At 32.4% G+C, this 16,315-nt stretch overlaps 1 protein-coding gene across 1 annotated transcript in view; it reads right to left on the reverse strand.

Moving 5' to 3' along the window:
* Window positions 1-14,971, reverse strand: part of LOC124540564 — a 121,596-nt gene extending 106,625 nt beyond the window's left edge. The window contains exon 1 of the mRNA XM_047118240.1: window positions 14,808-14,971. The gene's annotated coding sequence lies outside the window, so the exon portion shown is untranslated. The remainder of the gene's footprint in view (window positions 1-14,807) is intronic.
* Between the last annotated feature and the right edge of the window lie 1,344 nt (window positions 14,972-16,315).

Raw genomic sequence — 16,315 nt, forward strand, 5'->3', positions numbered from 1 at the left:
AAATTTCCCACTGCTGGGCTAAGACCTCCTCTCTCTTTGAAGAGAAGGTTTGGAATATCTACTACGCTGTTTCAATACGTTTGGGTGGAATACACATGTGGCAGAATGTCTATGAAATTATACACATGCAGGTTTCCTCACGATGTTTTCTAGTAAGCCAGTGTCATGCACAAGGGACGTAATATAATAGTTGCCAAGGTTGGTAAATTAGATGAAATTTACCTCGTTACCACTACCCATAGACGTAAGCTATGTGCAGTGGTGACCACTCGATAGAATTGGTATGGCTCATTTGTCCGTGCGTTTAACAAATACATAAAAAAAGGTTCAAACTTAAGAGAATTTTATGTGATTTATATGGGATCAATGTGAGTCAGTGGACACACAAGTGGCAGAATTTCGTTAAAATTAGCCGATCACCAGAGGGATTGTAAACACGAAATAAGCACATTAAAATTCACTGATGCTTCTCTGGGTTACAACCTGTAACCATAGGCTATGATGGCGTTCTAACCTTTGGGCCATGTCGGCTCAGCCGTAGCGACTCATAACTGTAACTTGATAAACCACAGTGTTATTTCATAGAAATATTTATTTATTGTATCGTATTTTCGAATAAAATTCAATTTATCTTGAAGTTAATACGACAGCGTGGGCGGTTTAAGATGTGGTTGACTCACAGGGCGTACATTTCAGTGATTTCGCAGAAAAATTGGATATTCATGTAACACTGTTTGAAATGAGAGTAATGTTGAGTTCATATCTTAAGTTTCATTATTAACTATAACAAGTAGTTTTGTAGATGATAAATAAATAAATATTGGACAACATCACGTACTTTACTTTGATCTCAATGTAAGTAACTAAAGGCCCAAAATCTACTAAACTTTAATGATTTAGGTCGGTGGATAGGCAAATAATCCTAATCGTGACGATTTCCCATAAATAAATAAATATTAGACAACATCACATACATTACTCTGATGCCAATGTAAGTAGCTTAAGCACTGGTGTTATGGAAAATCAGAAGTAAAGACGGAACCACAAACACCCAGACCCATGACAACAAAGAAAACGAATTAATTTTCTCCATCGATTTTGCCGCGAATCGATCCCGGGACCCCGGAGTAGCGTACCCATGAAAATCGGTGAGCAAATTACTCGACCACAGAGGTCGTTAAAATGATATTAAGAAAACAGTAATTCTGATTTTACTTTATCGTTAAAGAGATTTGTTTTAATACATTTTCTTTAAAGTCAGTCAATAAATTTTAAACCGTAACACAAGTTTTACTGAATTTAGGCTTTTGTACATAAAATCGAAAGAATAACACATACAAACTGGAAATATTGCAGGTAGGTTCCTTATAGGGTGTAGAAATCTGCTAAGAATATATTTTATGAAACTTCACCTATAAGTAAATAATAAAATAGGTGTTGGAAAGTCTATGAAGACATCGGTTAAGATGTACATGTTCTAACCACTAGGCCGGATCTTTCTTTGACCTTGAAATATTGTATTTATTAAAATGCTCAGCATTATAACTGTACAGATTACTGTTACTGTAAAACTTTAAGTACAAACTGTTAAAACCGTTTCAGTTAAACGAAGAGAGTTAAAAGATTAACTATAAAAGCCTTTCAAGTAACTTATAACTGAAAGCAAATGTTGATGTTTTCTCTACTTAAAATAAAGAATAAACACGCGTGGCTAAGTTAAAGTTGCGTTTAAGTTAATAAATTGTTCGTGAAGATGATTATGTAAGGCATTAGTGGAAACACAAGCAATGTGTTAAGATATATATTTGTATATCTTGTAATGTATTTAAATTATTAGAATAGTATTTAGTTTTTAAAATTTAAAACAAATCATTCATTCATTCGTTAAAAGTAACTCTGTGATATCATTACGCTTAAAGTGCTGAACCGATTTTGATTACATTTTTTGTGGAGAAAGTTCACGTCATAGTTTAACGCTTTTGTTAATTCAACATTCGAGCGGTTAAATTTGTTGATAACGATTTGTGTGCTATAGATAAAGTTATGATAATTTCTTTCTGTTTGTCTAAAATATTAAACAACAGTACGCAACATTGTTGTGTTCCGGTTTGAAGGGTGAGTGAGCCAGTGTAACTATAGGCACAAGGGACATAACATCTTAGTTCCGAAGGTTGGTTGCGCATTGACGATAGAAATATTAACAATTCCTTGCAGCGTCATTGTCTATGGGTGATTGTGACCACTTACCATCAGATGGCCCGTATGTTCGTCTGTTAACTTATTCCATAAAAAAAATTAAGCTTAATCTTTTATAAAGATATAAAATATGTTTGTATGCAGGGGTTCATCTCCGGAATATGCCATGTAACTTTAAGATGTTTTCCTGATTTTTATAGAGTATAACTTATATTTATATGATATAAGTATTTTCAACCGACTTCCAAAAGGAGGAGGTTATCAATTCGTCTGTATTTTTTTTTTTTTTTTATGTTTGTTACCTCATAACTTTTCACTGGGTGGACCGATTTTGATAATTTTTTTTTGTTTGAAAGGTAGTGCTTCCCGTGGGGTCCCATTTTTTTATTTTTTTTTCCGATGATGGTATCCATGTGAAAAAGACATAAGTTTTAAATTTGTATTACGTATATGCGCGACAAATAGGTGAATAACTGAAAATCACGTTAAACAATTTTGATAATTCTTTTTTTATTATAAAATATATACTTCAAGGGTAATTTGGTGAAAGTTTGGTAAGGTTCTGAGCACAGGATCCATGACAAAGTAACGGAACGGAAGGGAACGGAACAATTCTGAGGAGCACGTTAGCGATACTCAGTCGAATCTTTTATTTATAGGTTATTTGGATATTTGAGTCACCTTCCGTAATGTGGTTATGTTTATGTAATTATCATAGTCGAATATTATAATCAACTAGCTACCCACCCCGGCTTCGCACGGGTGTAATACTGATACTAAATATACTACAGAATTTGTTTATATACGACATCACATCGCAAACTTCTAAAATTATCAGTGTTTCTTTACTATATTGTTCATGTATTATATACACAAACCTTCCCCTTGAATCACACTATCTTTTAAAAAAAACCGCATCAAAATCCGTTGCGTAGATTTAAAGATATAGGGACAGAGAAAGCGACTTTGTTTAATACTATGTAGTGATGGAACTCCTATACGGCTCGCAGTTAGGGTGCGATATGGGGCAGAATTTCTTACTATCTATAATCAAATTTTGTGTATGTGATGTGATGTCATATGATGTACGAAATATAGTTGGTCTTTTTCAAAGTTTTTTTGCTGAGTTCGATTACAGCTCTTTGGAGGGATCCTTGTAGTTTACGCCTCGTGACGTATTAAATCCGCATTCTCGAAAGTCCATTTTTGCTTTATTCGCAAGTTTCCTTTGAAATTGTCCTCGAAGTAGTTTCTGACTCATATAAACGGAACGCTTAATCTATCTTTATTAAAAAAAATTAGTTAGTCAACATCAGCTTCACTTAAAATCAATAAATAAATAAAAATTTTAACAAAAAGAAAAACCGACTTCAAACAAAACACTATTTTAAAACAAATGAATATGCACGAAAAAGTAATAAAAATAATTGCGTATTCAACATATTTTTTAGAGTCTTCCTAAGTTAAATGAAATGAAAAATATTAGACTACTTAAAAGTCGATTAACGATTATATCATGTAGTTATAATTATTGTTATATTTGGAGTCGGTGTCAGCCAATAAAACCCTACAGTATATCTATCAAAAACCATACGAGAATACTTTAACAAATATGTTTTTTACAAATTACCTTTTACACAATAATATACTGGATCAATCAAGGGGCTCGTATCGCTTCTTTCTTTTGATTGTTGGGACAAGGGCACCGTGGCTGACACCGGCTCCAAATATACCAATAACTATAACTACATGATATAATCGTTAATCGACTTTTAAGTAGTCTAATATTTTTCATTTCATTTAACTTAGGAAGACTCTAAAAAATATGTTGAATACGCAATTATTTTTATTACTTTTTCGTGCATATTCATTTGTTTTAAAATAGTGTTTTGTTTGAAGTCGGTTTTTCTTTTTGTTAAAATTTTTATTAAGTGCGGTAGAGGCGAGTTGTTAGTAATGTAAAAGGTAGTAAATCTTTTATTACTGCGCTGAGGTCCTCTTTTAAGCTTCAGTGCTTCGATGTGACTTGGAGCAGACATATTTATACCTTCGTATTGCTATTAATTTCGTTAAGTTTAAACGACTTTGTTCAATTATCGGTAATTATAAGCGTAAGGCGGTTCTAAGTGCTTTCTATGTATACATTTTAAATAACAACAGCCTGTAATTTTCCCACTGCTGGGCTAAGGCCTCCTATCTCTTTGAGGAGAAGGTTTGGAACATATTCCACCACGTTGTTTTATTACGGGTTGGTGGAATACACATGTGGTAGAGTTTCAATCAAATTAGACACATGCAGATTTCCTCGCGATCTTTTCCTTCACCGCACGAGATTAATTATAAACATAGATTGGGTACATGAATATCCGGTGGCGCTTGCCTGGGTTTTGAACCCGCAATAATGGGTTATGATACTAGCGTTCTAAGCACTGGGCCAACTCGGCTCTTTTGTTTAATAAAATTTTATCAACGACAATGTTGAATGTTGAATAATAAAATAAAATAATAATTAATATTCTCCTTACTAACTACACGAACACATACAGGCGCAAATGTAACACATTTGCGCCTGTAATTTAAGCAATCACGGTTAATTAAAATAAATGTTTGTATTAACTTTCGAAATTGTATTTGTATTGGAAATGAACTGACTTATGACGTTTTGTTATCACAAGTTCGGAAGTCAGGGCACTACTGTAATATACATATAACAAATGGCTTGCCATAAAGTATTCTTGGGTATGTGACACCCAGTCATCAGATATATGCTAGTCAAACAGCAATACCCAGTATTGTTGTGTTCTGGTATGAAGGATGAGTGAGCCAGTGTAAATACAGGCATAAGAAACATCTTAGTTTTCAAAGTTGGTGGCGCATTGACGATGATTAAGGAATGATTAAGGAATGATTAATATTTCTTGCAGCGCCATTTCCTATGGACAATTGTGACCATAAATGTAATACCGTAAATATAAAATAATAAAAGAAAATAGTTAATCAAGTACTTAAGTATTTATAACGAATATATTGTTTCAACGTCGCAAAGAAAACTTTGATCTTTTTTACCAACAAAAAAAAATCTTATTAAAGATAGCTGCAAGAGAATTCCTTTCATAAAAGGTTATATAAAAGCAAAATCGTTTTCGACACAAAAGATTCTTATTAGTTAACGCGACATTGACGAAACAATACGCGTTCAAACGAAACAGGACTAATGGTTTCATTTCGACGAAGGGAATAACATTAATAAGGTATTTATTCCACTTAAGAACTTTGCCAAATAAGAATCCTAAGGACAAAAGGTGGAGTCTGAGCTAACGAACAATTCTTCAGTAATAATAATCTTCCATAACATCTTAGTTTAAGCGTTAATATGTAACTGAAAGAGTTACTGTCACAAAATCATTATCAAAATATCAAAGAGGCTTTTATAGCACTTTTTAAATCGTCGTAAAGAAAATTTCATTTCAGTTCTAAGTTGTCTTGGGTCTGGGCGTTTGTGGTACCGTCGTTACTTCAGATTTTCCACAAGTGCTTTAGCTACTGACATTGGGATCAGAGTAATGTAGTTCAATATTTATTTGTTTATTATTCTTATACCTACCATCTACCAGTGGGTCGGAATGTAGATTCTACAAAGCATAACCGGAAATTAGCTTGATAATTAGTCTTACTAAACATTTAAAATACATAGTTATGTTAGCTAAATACAGTTACATATGTATGTATATAATATATCTTGCTTGAAAGCCAATAATAGAACAGTATGCTTTTTTATTACTGTATTTTTTATTAATGTATTGTTTTTATGAATTTATAATATGATAGCAGGAATAGCCACTACGAAGACTATATAGTCTAAACTACTAACATAAATGATTGCGTTACGACAGGCTAAGGTCTACCTTTGAGGTGAAAATTCAGAATATGCAGAAGCTGTTCCAATACGGGTTGGTGGAATACACATGTGGCAAAATTTCGATGAAATTAGACACATGATATTTCACAGCCGAACACGAGATGAAATGTAAACACAAATTAAGCATATGAACCCGAAATCATCGGTTAAGATGCATGCGTTCTAACTACTGGTAAACCTTAAGTACAATAGGCAAGTAATTAATTGTACGTATTTGAGATTGAAGTTACGATACAGCGTCGACATCTGTTTTATCGACAGGAGACAAATATCCTTCAGATAATCGGAATTCCTTTTCAACGGGGAAATGCTCCAAGCGTCGAGCATTGTTGTAACCATTCCAATATAATTCGATAGTAGCTATTTTTAATTACATTTTGTGTATAGATATTTAATTCAAAATGAAATTTAACTGTTAAATGTAAAGTATTATACAATTATTGGACAACATCATATTACTCTGATCCCAATGAAAGTAGCTAAAGCACTTGGAATGGAAAATCAGAAGTAACGACGGTACCACAAACATCCGGACATAAGGCAACATAGAAAACTAATGAACTTTTCTACTCGGCCGGTAATCGAACCCGGGACCTCAGAAAACCGTTGTACACACTAGTCGATTACGTAGGTCTTCGTTATACAGGATGTAAACAATGAATATTGTGAATCGGCAATCTTCATGATCGACCGCATCGTAATATAGAATTGCTTTAACGAAATCATTATAAAGACTTTTCGAAATTTGATTGTTATCAATAAAAACAAAAATTTAAAAATCGAACTGTAATTGCTTTGAATCTATAAGCACTATTCGTTGTTTTGTTTTATTGATATTCGAACTAAATTACTTTTGAAAATCGATCGTGTAAATACGATTTCCGATATTTACCGACGCAATACACTCCAGTAGTACATATCGAAATATTTATTTACATTCATCATCATCATCATCATCAGCCCGTTTTTGTCCACTGCTGGATATAGGCCTCTCCAAGCGCACGCCACTGTGGTATTTCTCCGGCCATTTACATCAATAAATAAAAAATACAAAAATAAAATATAGTTATAAAACATATGCTTGGCATGAATGCTAGCAGCATTTAATCATTGAATCGCAATTCCGATCCTTTGGGCAAAAAACGTAATATATAATAAGTACATATTGTTCGATATCACCGATCAATTCTCATATTCTCGTATTCGGTAATACCGAGCTACGAATTCGCTTCCAGACCGTTTCCAATTTACCAATTATCGAAAGGTCTGGAAGGTATATCCGAATATCAGCACGTCAATACCGTGAATAATTGTCCGATAGAGTTCGAGAGTCCATTGTCCAAGTATTTGACGGAACTATATTGAGTGTCAAACACACTTGGTCTTCAAATTAAACTTGAAAACAATGGAACTGTGTACGATTACTTGGTATATTCTTAAGATGTGAGTAACATCCGTTTTGAATGGGAAAATAAACACGATTATGTATGTAAATATTGCCGAGATGGTCCAGTGGTTAGAACGTACATCTTAACCGATGATTGAGGGTTCAAACCCAGGCAAGCACCACTACATATATGTGCTTAATTTGTGTTTATAATTCATGTGTCTGTCTAATTTCACCGAAATTAAGCCACATGTGCATTTCACCAACCCACGTTGGAACAGCGTGGTGGAATATGTTTCAAACCCTCTCCTTAATGAAGAGGAGGCCTTATACCAGCAGTGGGAAATTTACAGGCTGTTACTTTACTTTAGAATTGATATATTCAAATTATTCGAACGCATTCGTAATTGCGAATTTACTATAAATAGTTGTATGGATACTAGCGGTTTTTTTTTCACCCACTTGTTAGGATCAGTAACTTCATACTAAATTTCATCAAAATCGGCTTAGCAGAATAGCTATGAAATTGTAACATACATATTATAATATTAATATTGACTTAAAAGCCATCAAGCTATGCAAATTTTTTTAGTTTCCGAACGAAATACTTTTTTAAAGAATTGTGACATTATTGGTTCAGTTCCGATAACAATGTATTCTTATGGTAAGCGTGACCCGATTTTACACTTAAGATTTCCTCCGGGCGAAGGAACTCCTTAAAGGTCAACTACATGAACGCATTTTTTTTATATAAAACCTTCTTAAAACCGAGTTATTTTATGTAGCTTACAGAAGTTTTATGGGCAGAAATTGACTTATAAGGTATAACCGTTATCCCTCCCAGATGACTTTCTCCTCTTTTCCACTTCTCTTATTTATTTGAATTTATGTATTCCCAAATATTGTTAACATATTGTATAATTAATGTTATTAAATACATAATGTATAGCGAAATTAAGTTTGTTCCTATTCCCTCTTTATTTTTTTACAACTATTATGTATTCAAAACTTGAGAGTATTGAAACCAACCACATCACTACATATTAATAAACATTCCCCTGGCCGCGTATGTGTGTCTGTGTGTGTGTATGTTCGCGATAGAACGGATTTACATGCCGTTTTATTTGTTAAGATTTTTATGTGAAAAAGTTGAAACAGAACGAAATTGTTAAAAATGTAGGAAAAAATCAAGTCAACGAGTAGTTTTTAATTATATATTATTAGTATTTAAATAATCACTTTTAATTTACCAATAAATTAAGTCATACGAAGACGAATATTTTAACAAATCATAAAATAATATCTTTTATAAACAATAAAAGAAACACACCCGTCATAGACTTTAGAACAAGTATATTCATCCGTTATAGAGTATTTTATATCCCTTTAGTTAAAACCATTTTCAACAAATGGGCTATCTAAGACAGGAAAGCTCTATCTACATAGAGCGTTCAAAAAAAACTCTTCGCATTCCTAACTAAACTACTGTACGATCACTGATACGTATTCTTAACTAAACGGAAACTATAAGGATCAAAATCGCAAGACGGACTGGAATGATTTTTATTAGTATGTGAATGACGTTAATACTGACGTTTTCGCAGAAGTGACCACTTTGATATTATTGGAAATGACGTCAAACGAACGCATACAGTGTGTGAACGCGTAATATGTAACTCTTCATTCATTGAAAAGCAAAATATACGGCGTTGAGAATCATTTGTAATTGAAAACGAATGTGATTGATTTATTGATAAATCAATTGTCGAATAGTCGACAGGTTGATAAAGCTTCGTATGTATATTTAGGTTTATTATCTTTATCGTGATAAAACTTAATTTTAATACATTTACATGATAATTACGCAAATGGAATAAGTCAATCTAGATTTAATTGCGTTGTCCGTTGTTATAATATTAAAGATTTTTTGTATATTTATAGTTGCATATTACAGGTATTATTTATATATTTTTTTGAAATTTGAATAAATTATTTTTATTTATAATTTTATTTTTGTTATATCATTGTTTACATCTTCAAATCTGTCGTAAATATTAAATTTTAATGTTATTATTTCCTGCGAGAATATCATACTAATAATAAATTATCAGTGTCTCTTTCCCACGTAATATTTACCAAAACCTCCTCTCTTACTCCTCTGAATATTACTATCTATTAAAAAAACCGCATCAAGATCCGTTGCATTATCTTAAAGATATGAGCATACATAGAGGCAGACAGCGGTAAGCGACTTTGTCTTATACTATGTTATAATGATGTCTCATTATTTTGTGTATTTATATTGACAACCATGGACCCCTCTCAGCGCAGTAAAGTTTTATTAAATTAACCCAATTTTCCATTCAGCTACTCGAAATCCACGATATCTGTTCTATACGGTATTTCTTATATTTCATCAATATAATTTAATATTGAGTAGTAGTACAAATATCAACGATCTAAAATCAGCTCCACTTTTACAAATTACATTACGTTCATCAATAAATAAGTTTAACCTTTAATTCTGTATTATTTTCCTAATGTAATGTTTTTTTTTATCGTTGCCCACGATTTTGCTTTGGAAAGTGATTACCACCTCTTATGGACATCTGCAATTCTGGACTTGCAGGTGCGTTGCGCGCCTTTAAGGAAGGGGTACGCTCTTTTCTTGAAGGTTCATGAGTCGTATGGGTTCGGAAAAACCGCCGACGAAAGGTTCCATTGAGTTATGAGACATTTATAGTATAAGTATAGATTAAACAAAAATAGTCCAAATTTCGGTTTCCGTATGGTTGATATTAAAAATCTTTTTTAGCCGACTTATAATTATTATAATAAGATTAACGATTTATCTTTATTTATTTTATGTTAACTACATTACTTTATAACATTTCATTATTTTAATAATAAATAAGTTCATTAGACTGATAAAGATGCCAATCACAGACATTTGCACAGACGATACTCTTTCTTTCTCTTGTCTTATAGATTGGATAGTGAGACAACAAGAGATAAAACGTTAGATATAATCTTTATATAGTTACCGAAGTTTGTTAATGCTAACTTATATTGGAGGAGGGAGAGACTAGATGGCACAGTGGATAGAACGCGTGCATCTTAAACGAATATTGCGAGTTCAAACACAGGTCACCATCACTGAATTTTCATGTGTTTAATTAGTGATTGTAATTTAACTCATGATGGGTAGAAAAACATCGTGAGGAAACCTGCATGTGTCTCATTTCAACGAAACTCTATGGTCTAAAATTATTCTTGGGAGAGGAGGCCTTAGTTTAGAATAAAAATTCAGTTGCTGTTAATGCATATTAGAGTTGCTTTTTGGAATTTTTCGAAAGAAAAACCTAACATGTATTCATGTGAAACATTTTTTGCGATGGTAAACGCACGACGCTCTTTGATAATATCTCTCCTTCCATGTCTGTATATTATATATTTGTTTGTTGCATATGATTGCTTGCTGTATATCATAATAAAATATACAAATTCATTTTTTGATTGACGAAATTCCTTTTCATTTTTGTTTTGATTTGTTGGTTATTTTTAATTTCAAATTTCAAAATTCGATCTTTCAAATCTGTTTGCCGTTCAGTAATGGTAATATTGTTGGTTGTTTATAGCCTGACTATGAAATTGAACTTGAGACCTAAAATGCAGCCATATAAACCATGAACTTTATCCACTAGACGTTTCAGTACTCACGAAATACACTAAAATCGTTTATAGTAAATATCAATATATATATATAACTGTTAATTCGCCGTTAGTTAGTTTCAGGTAATAATATTCTTATTAATATAGATTTCCACAATAGTATTATGCGATAAAAAAAATATCGATAAAAAGTATTATTAATGATTATAGTTATTGGTAATGATTATTAATAGAAATCTTGTTTTCTTTAATCGAGTTTATTTTTAAGATAAGAGTTTCTATAGCATGAAAATAGTTTTCCAAGAAATTCTTCTAAGGCTGTATCAGATGGTTCCTTTTTCGTTAATTCGCTCTTTAACTCAAAGCGACACGTGTAGACAGAGAATTAGACAAATAGATTAGTTGATACGAAGCGTCGATAGCGCAATGGTTTATCTAGAGATATAAACAGTCTCAAGTTCGATGCTGACCTCTCATCCACTAGTACAAGCTTTAGGCTGAATTTGATTGTAAATAGGAATATCAGTAATTCTTTTAAATGAGGCATATTTAAAAGTTATGTCATGGGATAAACGTTTTGTACAAACTTGCTTTCGCAACCTATACTAATATTATAAATGTGAAAGTAATTATGAACAAAATTCTGAAGATGTTCAGTGCCAAGCTTGCCGAGGCAATGCTAGAACAATTTATTGGCGTAGTGGAAAGTCAAGTAAGGCTAATGAAATAGATATTCCTTTTGTTTACGTTTTATGTTTATGTTTATTTCATTATTGTTTTTCATTGTATATTTTTTAAGTATCAGTACACTTACATAGTTTTTAAGTTGCTATTGTTACTAACAAGTGGAATGTAATTGTCTTAAATAAATAAATAATTATTATTATTATATCTGTCTGTCGCTTTTTACGAGCGAACCCCTGAACCGATTTTGATGAAATTTCGTGTGCAGCAAACTTGAACTCCGAGAAAGACATATGCTAATTATTTTTGCCTAACACGTAATAAGCAACACCTAAAACGCGAGCGAAACCGCGGTTGACAACTAGTAAATCATATATTAAACAACGGCTAAAACAAAACAGTCAACAACCTTGAAAATATATGACAAGAAATCCAAAAAAATAATTAGAAACCGTATACAGGAGAGAGAGATACAGAAATAGAGGTAAAGGTCGCCTTTAGTCTTCAGGGTATAATCCTTTTTCCTCACGTGACCTTTTCTGCTATTTCGTTGTAAGCCGCGTAAAACAAATTCGTTCCAAAATTAATTAATTAATTAACTAACAATGTTGGACTTTTGTTTTCTGGTCAGAAATGAATATCAACTCATAAAAGTTCGTCTGATATCACCTTTAGGTCGCTGGGCGCGATAAGGGCGCCTTTTGTACATCTTCTTGTCAGTAGAAACGTTCGTGTTTCATTGGAGTACAATAAAGAGTATTTGTATTGTTATTGTATTCGTTTATATTAAAAACAACATACTATATATTGAAAGATTCATAACAAAACACTGGAACTGTTATGAAAAATGTACTTAGATTCTTTTATTATCATTATCATTACATAGTCTAAAATTTCATTTATTTTTTTAATAGATAGAGTGATTTCAGAGGAAGCTTTTTGTATATAATACATAGACAATATAGTAAAGAATTACTGATAATTTTAGAAGCTTCTAATGTGATGTCATATATAAATAAATTCTGTAGTATGTTTAATATCAGTATGGCACCCGTGTGAAGCTGGGAAGGAGCGCTAGTTAAGAATAATAGGCAAGCTCTGTACGTATGTCTTCGACAAAAAAAATATTTTAAGTTAATTGAAGATCATCCTCATTGGTCTGTTGCTAGTTTATAAGCCCGCAATCCCTGAATTCCTAGGTTAGATTCCATGGTCAGATCAATAAAAAGTCATTAGGTTTCCTGTGGGTTCAAAGGGAACATTTGTATGTATCTGTCTTGTCGAAATCAATCAAGATATCGTCATTATCATTTATAACTAAGATAAAATTGGAGCGTATGTATTTAATTAAAATAACCGTTTTTACTAAATACATATGTATGTATACACGGTCCGTGTACCAAAATAACATTTTTTTACATTATTTGTCTGTCTGTTTGTTCAGGCTAATCTTTGGAACGGCTAGGTCGATTTTGACGGGTCTTCAATTGGATTGTCTGAAGTAATATAGATAACTTTGGCTATAACGATAACTTTTTTGATAAATTCAAACGCGGGCGAAGTCGCAGGTACAGCTTTTTAAACAAAAACCAAAATTTAATTAAACTTCATTGAAATGTATTTTAGTATCGAATATATAAATATCAAATTTCAGTAGTAGAACTTTGAGCAAGATTTTGGTACTACCAACTCCTCAGATATTCTACAGCCATACTTAATACTTAGTATTGGTGTGTTAGGATTTAAAGAGAGAGTGAGCCAGGGTAGGTAAAAGCACAAGGGACATAACATCTACGTGCTTAAGATTGTTAGTGTATACAAGATGTAAGGGACTGTTTATATTTCTTATCACTCCAATTTCTATTAATGGTGGTGACCACTTAGAAATAAGTGGCAATTTGACCACCCACCCACCTGTTTTAATTTGAATAGCAAGTGGAGTGAATTTGCCCATCAAATCTCATGATGGTTTGGAGTTCAGTGAGCCTTAATTTTAACCGATGCATGTAGGTTTCCTTACGATTTCCTACCCTGCTGATCATCAGAAAAAATTTGCAAATGAAAGCTCAATAATACTCCGGTCTCTAAAAATATTTTTTAATTCAGGTCCGTCATTGTTATTTAGTTTATATGCTTATGTTGAATTACAAAATGAAAAATAAATTTGTAATTAGTAAATAGTTAAACGGAGTGTACGTTAAAATCTTGATATAAAATACATTAGAGAAATTCATAATCAAAATATACAAAAGTTGTCATTTCAGATATACGCAGATTCTTTCGAACCAGTAATAAAAATAATTCATAATCCACCAATTGAATAAATTATGTTGTACCTAAAAATTCTTCTAGCAGTGGGAAGATATTCCTGTATTTCAATATTCGTGTTTTTTTTTCACTTCCATCAAAAAAAGGCAATGCCTTTAAATTTTCGTCCATGATCACGTACTCGGAGTATAATGAGGTAATTTTCTCAAATTTGATGACATTATTAGTAGATATAATAGAATAATTACGACATTAAATATAGAATCTGTTTGCATTTTTATTTTTAAATGTTTGTGTTTTACGTAATTTGTAATCGTCATTTTTTTTATTCATTTTTATTATACCATATTATCATTCTGTATTGATTAAATATTATGGCCAATGCTAAAATAGAAAAAAGGATAATTTTATAAATGGCTGACGAATATTTTATTTTGTGTATTATATTTAAGAAGATAATAATAAAGTACTCTCAGACATATTATTCATCATTTTTGAGCTGCAAATTTATAATAGAACACGCTGTATAATCATAGAACACACAATTTACGCACTATACTGAAAACGCGTATAAGATACGACCAAATAATTTTGGGCAGGAAAATATATCATAGTAGATCGTTTGACGCATGATACGATCAAATAAAAATTTCATTCGCTACAATTATTCAATGAACTCACCTGTTGGGCCCAGCTAGCGCCACTCGTGTCACGAATTCTAACTTTTTTTTTTAAATTACAAAATACAGTTCAATGAAATCAAATATTCGATAACACGTCAGTATAACCGTTTTGCGGATTGAATTATTGTCGATTGGTTTCAGACTTCATTACGTGTACGCCTCACCATTGCTCGGGCGATACTAGCTCGCTGAATCGGGGCTGAGAGATTTAATGTAGGTGTGGGCTTTGAGTGGGTGTCTTGTAGAATGTGACGGCTATATATTCCGCATAGGTGCGAAAGAGAAAGTTGAAACTAAGAGAGACCGCTCACGTAGTAGGCTCTCGAAGGGAATTTGTAGGCCTTGGTAGTCGTCCGCTACGATATTTGATACAACTTTTAGTAAAATAATAGATGACCAATATTTACAATGATTCTGTTACATTTATAATGTTAATGAAATAATTTGATCCATGTGGTGATATGATCGTTCGATATAAACCTTTAATAATTACGACGCATTAATACATATATACAGACACAAGACAGACGAAGTTCTATGACCATAAGAAAATCAATTATTTCCTGATGTATTAAGTCTTCCAAAAATAAACCAGGTTCTCGCGAAACTGATTGGTAAACAACTGACATAGGGAGCTGGGGAGCCAAAATTCTATATGATTTGCTTATATGGCGGACTTTCATAGCGATAGTTGTGTCATAATAAGGACCAGCTCTGCTACCATTGTCGCATTAAATTTTCAATTGACGATTCGATATTGGAAAAAGGTACCATATTTATTAATACATATCTGCTTCTTTTCTATGTTATAGGGGGCAAACGAGCAGAAGGCTCGTCTGATGGAAAATGATTACCACCGCCCATGGACATCTGCAACACCTGGGGTTTGCAGATGCAATTCCGGCTTCTGAATAGGTGTTCAGATTAATTCTGAAAATGATAAACATCGGTAAAACAGATATCTGACTCAAGACTCAGACCTGTTCACTTTTGGAGTAATTTATTTTTAAGATTTTTACTTGTATTTAAACAATACGTATAATTCAGATCTGTCTAGTGAATGCTTGGTTAACTAGATAGACCTGAATAGATCGAATAATTACATGATAAAGGACAACTGATGGTCCTATGCTTGTGACGTCTGAGAGCACTTTAACGATCTGAAAACAAGGTGGCCTATTATATACTCATCCAGTCTCGCCTTAGTTTAAATATTTGTCATAAAATTAAATGAAAACGATGGTGCAGATATAGGCCTCTGATATTCCGAAAACAGACTTTCCGCATTACGAGTAATTTGTATTAACTTTTATTCTGTATTCGCTTTTCTCGCTTCTCTATAATAGTGCACGCGTTCTATCTGCCTATTAATATGATATGTAAATAATATATGTTAGTATATCTAATGGAGATCTTATTCATATTTAAGATGCTTGCAGCAATTTTATAACTTAATTTCAAAATGGATGCTCGTAAATTTACATAGGGCCAGCAGCTATTTCTGAA

Source organism: Vanessa cardui, chromosome 25, assembly GCF_905220365.1.
Source record: "Vanessa cardui chromosome 25, ilVanCard2.1, whole genome shotgun sequence".
Classification (NCBI taxonomy): domain Eukaryota; kingdom Metazoa; phylum Arthropoda; class Insecta; order Lepidoptera; family Nymphalidae; genus Vanessa; species Vanessa cardui.